Source organism: Archocentrus centrarchus, unplaced genomic scaffold (assembly GCF_007364275.1).
Source record: "Archocentrus centrarchus isolate MPI-CPG fArcCen1 unplaced genomic scaffold, fArcCen1 scaffold_144_ctg1, whole genome shotgun sequence".
Taxonomy (NCBI): domain Eukaryota; kingdom Metazoa; phylum Chordata; class Actinopteri; order Cichliformes; family Cichlidae; genus Archocentrus; species Archocentrus centrarchus.
Window position 1 is genome coordinate 758 of NW_022060189.1, and position 9,339 is coordinate 10,096.

General features: G+C 35.5%; 1 long non-coding RNA gene across 1 annotated transcript; it reads left to right on the forward strand.

The window, feature by feature from the left end:
* Positions 1–705: 705 nt before the first annotated feature.
* LOC115775466 (uncharacterized) lies at positions 706–1,842 on the forward strand. Its single transcript, XR_004019323.1, has 5 exons — positions 706–951; positions 1,254–1,292; positions 1,377–1,406; positions 1,494–1,655; positions 1,756–1,842. It is a non-coding gene; the product is annotated as an uncharacterized LOC115775466 (long non-coding RNA).
* Positions 1,843–9,339: the final 7,497 nt, after the last annotated feature.

A 9,339-nucleotide genomic window follows, 5' to 3' on the forward strand; every position in this document is an offset into this window, starting at 1 on the left:
GGTTTGTGTTTAATTCTTCTGAGGAAAAAGAAAAATTAAAAATGAAATTGTAAATTAAAAAATATAATTGAAAATAAAAGCAAATAAATAAATAAAAGAAGAAAAGCAAATGAAAATATATAAGCAAGAAAAAATAAAAGTAAATGACAAAAACTAAAAAGTAAATGAAAACTAAAAAATGAAAGCAAATAAAATTGAAATTAAAAAATAAAATTTGAAAATTAAAAAATAAAATTGAAAATTAAAAAATAAAATTGAAAATTAAAAAATAAAATTGTAAATTAAAAATAAAATGTAAAAACTAAAATGTAAAAATACAATTGAAAAAATAAAGTAAATGAAAAAATGAAAGCAAATGAAATTGTAAATTAAAAAAAATAAAATTGTAAATTGTAAATTAAAATTTAAAAAGTAAACTAAAATTAAATTTTTAAAAAGTAAAATAAAAGTAAATTAGTGAAATCATCTGTTTTTTTTTTTAAAAGTTTCTGTTTTCTAGTTCCACTGACCTGTAACAGAAAATAGACACTAAAAACCTACCCCTCCCTCCTCCCTCCTCCTCCTATGTTGAGCCGCTTTGAGATGTCGAGCCGCTTTGAGATGTTATCCACCTCTCTGTATTACAGTGTATTACAGTGTATTACGGTATTGAAAAAGAAAAACCAATACTTTAGACTTCAGTGGGGCCCCACCTATGCCCCCCTATTCAGGGCCTCTCTTTTGACGGTAACACCTCTGTTTGCTTTAGGTAAGATACAGAAAAATAACGGTCACCGAACCTCTTTAGCTTGTTGTACGCATCTGTTTCTGTAAGATAAGAACCCCCACACCTCTTTCTTCCGATCGATCAATTTCATAATTGGTTTGGACTGAACAGTGAGCACATCAGAGCCTGTCTTGTTTATGAAAAAAACAACTGAATCTACTAAATGTTGACACCTTTTTTTTGAGGTAAGTTACGTTTTATTTCCACTTTTTATTTGTATGCTTAGTTTCAGCTTCATAACTTTAAAAAATATATAGGTTATTATAGATCACAGGCCCGCCTTAGAAAGAAGTATGATAAAATCTAACTGTCAAACACACAAACCTATAAAGAGCCTCAGTGTAAATATGCTGTTAGTTTGTTCCTCTAATTGTAACTGTCACTAGGATTTTTGATAAAGACATGGATTATTCAGGTACATCAAATTCTGTTTTTAGGTTTTAGATCATTTTAAAAACTACTTTTCTAAATTGTTTTTTACTTTTAGATGACACGTTCATTGCCTCTATTTCAGACACAGATGACGGTAAGTTTTTTTTTTTTTTCTCTTTTTTCACCACGTCTTTTTTGATGAATAATGAGGTCATATAACGTTTTTTTTTCTTTTCAGATGTTGAATTGATTGAGGAGTCAGATGTTGGTATGGCTTTTTTTTTGTTATATATATTTTTTCAGACAAAAAAACAAAACGACTTAAAAATAACACACTTTTTAAAAAACATTTCAGACATATCTGACTTAGACCGCTATCTTCACGATCAGAGAGCTTTCTCCTCTCCGAAAAGAACTCGCCTCGGTTCAGCTTCTAAAGGCTGTAAACTCACAGACAGCCAAAGACAGATTCTCCGTGGTGCTACCTCAATAGGAAAACATCTCACAGTTGACAGAGGTGACAAAACCCTAATCCATTTACCCCACATAAGTATTAAAGATAGGTGAGAATGTTAACTATGTTTTGTTTTATTATTTTTTAAAAATCTATCTTTCAGGAGGCAAAAGTGTGACTGGAGCTCGCATACCAATACGCAGAAGGAGGCGGAGAAATGAGAGGAGGTCCAGACGCAAATACACCCAAGTTCTTCGTAAAATATTTACACTCTTGTTAGAGTTATTAAACTTATTAAATCACTTATGTCTGAAAAAGTGACCTAAACTTTTTGTTTTGTTTTTGTTTTTTGTTTTGTTTTGGACTGTGTTTTGATTTAACAACATTAAAATGTCTAATAATGATTATTTTAGAGATTTAAATGCAGCTTTAGCCTTGTTAGGGGGTGAAAATAGAGAGAACACTAGTCAATCCAATCCTGTTATTGATTCTGTGAACTCTTTAAGCTCTTCACATGTTGATAATACATCTGATAACAGTACTGATCCCCCTCAAAATCACAATGCATTTGATGTTTTTGACGCTATCGATAATGCTTTAGCTCAATTACAGTCTAATCAACCGCCTATACCATCTGAATTATTAGATGAGATAAACCTGTTAAATCAGAGACCCTGTGAAAATCCCTGTTCGGTTCAAACAAATTGTTCTACAGTACATTTTGCTGTACCTACTGTTCCAGCACCTGCTGCTGTACCTGCTGCTGTACCTGCTTCAATTGCATCACCAGCATCCCCAACATCACCAGCATCACCAGCACCCCCAACATCACCAGCATCCCCAACATCACCAGCATCCCCAACATCACCAGCATCAGCTACTGTAGGTACTTTTCCAACTGTGCCAAGCATCCAGCAGGGGGGTGGTGAAGAGATTCCTATTTCTGAGACTCAGGGACCTCCCTTTGATATTGTTTCACGTAGTAAATTCAATAACCTTGAAATTAGACAGATTTTAAATTTCCCGATGCCTGAAAATGTTCCTGACTATGGACGATATTACCAGGCTGTATTAACATCCGCACGTGAGATTATAAGTAGGCTTCTGGCTCAGATTCAGCATGGCGATTTAGTGCAATTAGAACTACAGGGCAGAGATCTACAACATAATGTCTCTTCAGTTATCAGAGTTCATGACAGTTATGATGATATCAATTTATCTGAATTTGAAAGCCTCTTACTAAGAGCTGTACAGTCAAACTGGAGTGTTTTTACTGACTCGTCATTAACGTTAACGGCTCAAATTGTTAGGCCTCCTAGCGGTAGTGGTAAGAGACTTTTGAAAAAAATCCTCAACAATGAAATAATACGTAAAAAAAGACGTTTTTTATATGTTCTCGGGAATAACAATCACCTGTGTTTTGCAATCAATTTAGCTCATCTTTTGAACCCTGAATTAAATGATTCCCAGACTGAGGACTTAGGTAAACAAATCCAGGCAAGTGCCGGTATATCTGAAGACCGACCTGTCAGCTTTAATGATGTTTATAAATTTGAATTAGCTCTGGATTGTAAGATCGTTGTCTTTTACAGAACCGAATGGGATCGTGATTTAAAGAAATTTGATACACAATCTCCCAAAAGGGAAAAAGTTTTATTTCTTTTTCTGTTTCAAAATCATTATTATGCAATTAAAAATCTAAAAGCTTTTCTGGGCACCAAGCATGCATGTCAATACTGTTACACAGGGTTTAATAACCCTGTATCCCATCATTGTGGAGGCTACTGTGCAGTGTGTCTGGATCCTGAATGTAAACAGGGTTTTTTTTATTATTCAGAAATCTGTTCTGATTGTAATAGAGTCTGCAGGTCTAAAGAATGTTACATCCGTCATAAAAAACCAAAACAGATAGGTGACAGATTTGTTAGCAACTGCCAAATTTATAAAAAATGTCAACAATGCGGTTATGTTTTCTATGTAACTAAAAAAGGTACCCAGCATAAATGTAATGATGTCAAATGTGTAATCTGTGGTATGGAGATCTCTGGGGTTGATACTCATCAGTGTTACATTAAGAAATTGGAAAAAGAAACAAAAGACAGTAAGAAAATAGTTTACTATGATTTTGAGACATTTGTAGACCAGACTGGTGAACACAAACCATTTCTTGTATGTACAGAAACAAATCAGGGTCACAAGTGGTTTGCTAAAGGTTGCAATTGTGTTGAAGCTTTCTTACTCCATTTTAGAAGACCTTATTTCAAGGATAGTGTTCTCATTGCTCATAATTCTAAAGGGTTCGATGGCTATTTAATATTATCTGTAATGGCTCGACAGGGTCTTAAACCAAACATAATAATGCAAGGATCTAAAGTTATCAGTTTCATAGACCCTGACTTTAACCAAAAATATATTGATTCTTCCTGTTTCCTCCCAATGCCTTTATCAGCAATACCAAAAGCCTTAGGTTTTCACGACAAAGTTAAGGGCTATTTTCCCCATTCATTTAGTTGTAAGAATAATCTGTCATACATAGGACCTTATCCAGCACCATCAGCTTATGGTCTAGAACGTATGACAACAGAGGGTCAGAGAAACTTTTATAAGTGGTACAACACTAAAAGAGGTAAAGTTTTTGATTTTATGAGAGAGGCATTATTGTACTGTGAAAATGATGTAGACATATTAGCTCAAGGTTGTACCATTTTTAGAAAGGGCTTCATGGAAGTAGCAGGAATTGATCCTTTTGCTTGCACTACCATTGCATCAGCCTGTATGAAATCTTTTCAGACAAATTTTATGACCCCAAACACTTTAGCATTAACTGTCCCTGAACTATACAGAAGGCAGGTAAAATCTTTTTCTTCAGCATCGATCCAGTGGTTAGAATACGAATCTTATACACGAGGGTCTTTCATACAACATGCCCTTAATAAAGGCGAAAGACAAGTTGAAAATTTTTATGTTGATGGCTTTTTAGATTCAGAGGTCAGACATGTGTTTGAGTTTCTTGGCTGTTTCTGGCACGGCTGTGCCATGTGTTACCCAAATCAACATGAAAAACACCCTTTTCTGGGGAAATCTTTCGGAGATGTTTATGTTGCCACACTTACCAAATTACAACGATTAAGAAACAATGGGTTTGTAATACATGTTATGTGGGAACATACTTGGAATAGTCTTAAACAGTATGACCCAGATGTTAAGGCATTCTTAAATGCTTTCAACCCTCCAGAACCTCTACACCCCCGTGACGCTTTGTTCGGAGGCCGAACGTGTGCTGCACGTTTGAGATATACAGCCCAGGAAAATGAGAAGGTCCACTACGTGGACTTTACCTCTCTGTATCCTTATGTTAATTCCACTAAGCATTACCCTCTAGGGCATCCTAAAATTATATTCAGGGACTTTCAAAACCCTAAAAACTATTTTGGACTTATAAGAGCCATAGTGCAACCCCCACGAGGGCTGCTTTTTCCTGTATTACCTTTCCGAACCAGGTCAGGGAAGTTGATATTCACACTCTGTAAAACTTGTGCTGAGCAAAACAACCAAGATTCAGCCTGTAACCACAGCAATGAGGCCCGGGCTCTGACAGGTGTCTGGACTACTCCTGAATTCAATACTGCTCTTGATAAGGGGTATCAAATAATTAAAATCACAGAAGTTTGGCATTTTGAAAGAAAAAGTAATACATTATTTAGTGATTATGTGAAAACTTTTTTAAAGGATAAACAGGAGGCTTCAGGGTACCCTGATGATGCTGTCGATGAAGACAGTAAACAGAGTTACATTGCAGATTATTTAATCAACCAGGGGATTGCCTTAGACCCGGAAAAAATAAATTTTAATCAAGCTAAAAGACAGGTTGCTAAACTATGTCTAAATAGCCTTTGGGGAAAGTTTGGACAGAGAAACAATCTAACCCAAAACACTCTGGTCAGTGAGCCTGAACAATTTTTCAATTATATGTTTTCACCTAAATATAAAGTAAAATATTTCTCTTTTGTCAGTGATCAATTAGCCCTTGTTCAGTGGGTTCATCCTGATATCTCCATACCAAACCGCACAGACAACATCTTTGTTGCTGTTTTCACCACAGCTTACGGGCGCCTAGAGCTGTACAAGTATTTAGATAAACTACAGGAAAAAGTTCTATATTACGACACAGACAGTTTAATATATATTAATAGAGATGGGGATTGTCCTCTGCCTTTAGGCAAATATCTAGGGGAGTTAACAAGTGAATTAGATCCTGATGATTTTATTATCGATTTTGTCTCTTCAGGTGCTAAAAGTTATGGTTATAAAACCAAAAATTTAAAAGTTGTTTTAAAAGCTAAAGGAATAACACAGACACATGATTGTTGTGAAAAAGTGAATTTCGAGAGTATAAAATCTCTTGTTGAAGGGTACATTGATAAATCACAGGTGGATTCTGTAATAGAAGTACCACAGCACAATATAGTCCGTGATAAATCTGAGTTTTCACTCAGAAATTCCAGGTTTATTAAAAAATTCAGGGTTGTTTTTGACAAGCGAAGGTTGCTATCAGACGGACAGACACAACCATTTGGATACTGAGATAAAAGATGTTTAATACTGTGGATTTCGATCATCGGCTTCAAGTGCCTTTTTCATGTCTGGTCTCCGGCCCAAGTGGATCTGGGAAAACTTTTTTTGTAAAATCATTGTTGGATAATGCAATGTGTGTATTGAATAAGCCAATTGAAAATATTGTGTGGATATATACATCTTTTCAGCCTTTGTATGATGAACTGTGCAAGAACAATAAAAATATAAAATTTATTGAAGGCTTGCCTGATTCATTTGACGATGAGAATCTCTTTCCACATGGCCTGAACCATCTAATTGTCCTGGATGATGTCATCTTTCAAGCTTCTAACCATCCCGAAGTCGTACGGCTTTTTACACAATACAGGCACCATAAAAATATGAGTGTTGTTTTGCTTACCCAGAATGTGTTTTTGCAAGGTAAACACTCCAGAACAATTAGTTTAAACAGTAATTATTTTGTGTTATTTAAAAACCCCCGTGATAAATTACAGATGAATATATTGGCCCAACAAATTTATCCTGGAAGGAAACAGTTTTTCATGGAAAGCTTTGAAGAGGCAACCAAATCCCCTCACGGATATTTATTAGTTGATTTAACACCGACATGCCCAGATCATCTGAGATTGAGGTCCAGTATACTCCCTCATGAAATACAGTGCGTTTATATACCCAAGAGGAAATAATATGTCGAATCGTGTGAAAAGAAACCTCCCAATGCTGAAAACTTTGGTCAAATGTACACCCTCACAGCGTAAAGTACTATTAGGTACTTGCTCAGATGATGCTATACATGCATTAGGGGAACTGTGTATTAATCTTCTGAAAGGTAATATACCCGTAACTGCATGTCAAATTAAAAAGCTTAAAGTACACAAGAAAAACATCAGACTTCTAGCTACCAAACGTACAGGAATCAAAAAGAAGAGACTGATACTGACTCAAAAAGGAGGTTTCATCCTACCTTTACTTAGTACTCTGTTACCTATCGTTTCAAGCTTAGTTACAGGGGCTATTAGGGGGTGAATTATTTTATTGTGAAGATGCAAAAAATGTACTTAATGACACAAGATCAGCTTAAACATCTGCATGATCAAGGATCTCATTCAGGACCAAAAAATATTCTCCAGAAAGCGCAAGATGATCTGGAACGTGAGATGCAAGAGTTACTGCATAAAATTGAACTGTTACCGGATGAAAAAATTAAAAGGTTTAATTTACTTTTGCACCGTTTTCTCAATTTGCAAAAACAATCAAATACTGAAACCAAGAAAATAACTCTGACCCTGCCTGAAGAGCCCAAGAGAGAAGACATGTCTGTGACAAGTCCTCAGACTGAGGACAACACTGTGCTTACAGACGTATTAAGCAATATAAATCCAAGATTTAAGAGAAACACTGAATATATTATGCGTAAACTTGCGGACTCTAAAAGCAAGAGTGGCTGGAATACTCATGGGGAATTAATACATAACAACATACCAGTTCGTGGAAGTCACATGCTTGATTTAATGAAATTTATATCAAACCCAAGGTCCGTTAAGCATTCTCAGAGACCTCTAGGATGGCAGGAGCTTTTGAATGTATTAACAGAATTAAAAATACCTTTAACCACAGTGGGTAACACCCAAGTTAGGATGGAGATTTCAGATATGAGACAATCTGATTCTACAACCACTCCTGATCTCAGGACATCACAAATGTCATCTGAAGACCCTCCAAATAAAAGAAAGAGGATTAGGAAGAGGATATTCCAGATGTCACCAAACTGGGTGACTTTCCCATGAGACAGAGATGACTTCACTTTTTTTTTTTGTGTGTGTGTGTGTGTGTGTGTGATCATAGTAATTCAGTAAAGTCTCAATAAAGATTTTTGCTATTTTAAACTTGTGTTTTGGCTCATTTTATGAAAACAAATTCACACACATAAATCTTAAATTTCAGACATGAATACTTTATTAACTTTTTTTTTTTTTGTTAATCACAACAATATTTATTAAATGTCTTCAGAGAGCATGATGAATGATTAAAGGATCCTGAACGACATTTTCTTATACAATTATTATATCTTTTAACAAAATTATCAACCATGACATCATTTTTTTCAGAATTTTTATGATATAAAGACAATACATTTTGATATGATAACCCCCTTGATCTGTTGGTTAGATAAAAAACACAATGCTGGCCACATACAGTGGAGTTAACATTCTGAAGCTGCTTCTCGTGAAATGATATTCTTTTTGCACGTGTCTGGAGAAACTGTAAAATGCTTTTAGGGTAAAATGGATAATCGGGTCGAAGTCCAAATGAATCAAAAAATGTACCACATCCATCTTCATCCAAGCTTAATCCAAGCCAGTGAGTTCCTGGTAGGTTCCTCGGGTCGGTGTTCACTACAAAATATGCTGGTAACTTAAAAGTCTTATTTAGGGAAACCAGTTCATCAGATGCCCAAACTCCGCAGAATTTATTCCCAATTAGAGTATGAAGGATACTCTCCAGCTGATGATTATTCATTATTCAGTAATAATCAACTAAGACTTGACGTTTAGCATTAATTTCTAATATGCTGTCATAACATGCATAAACAATCAAAGTTGTTGTATGGTTTAAGGGGGTCCTGAAACGCATTTCAAGTCTTAAGCTCCCAGAGCTCACAGCCGAGAGGGCTCCTGTATCCTCGGTGGGACTGAGATTAAAGACAAATAATGTATAGCCATTTGAATAGTCATCTCTCTCTATACTTAAAGAGATGTCTTTTAGATTTCGCCCTGTCTCGGTGTACATGCTGTAATACTCTCTAGCGAACCTCCCGTTAACAAAGTCCGGTTGAAAGGCCTTAGCTGGAATTTGTTTCCCCTCCAAACAAAGAGCTAAGTACTCAAGATCATGATGGTAAAAATTGAATGGAGACAGGTCATATCTTCCTGTGAAAGCTTCGTGATCTACTAAACCCAAAACCACATATTTTGGTAAGGTTCCTAGAAATAAATTCTCCTGGTTACATATCCTTGAGTTTTCAGGAATTGAATAAGTCTTGACGTTTATGCGTGATAGGGGGTACAAGGCATTTGCTTTTAACAAAGCAGATGAATGCCCAATTCTAACAGCTGGTGAGACTGTCACCTTTTTAACAAATAGAGAGGCTCCTGTCACACTCAGCTTGAAA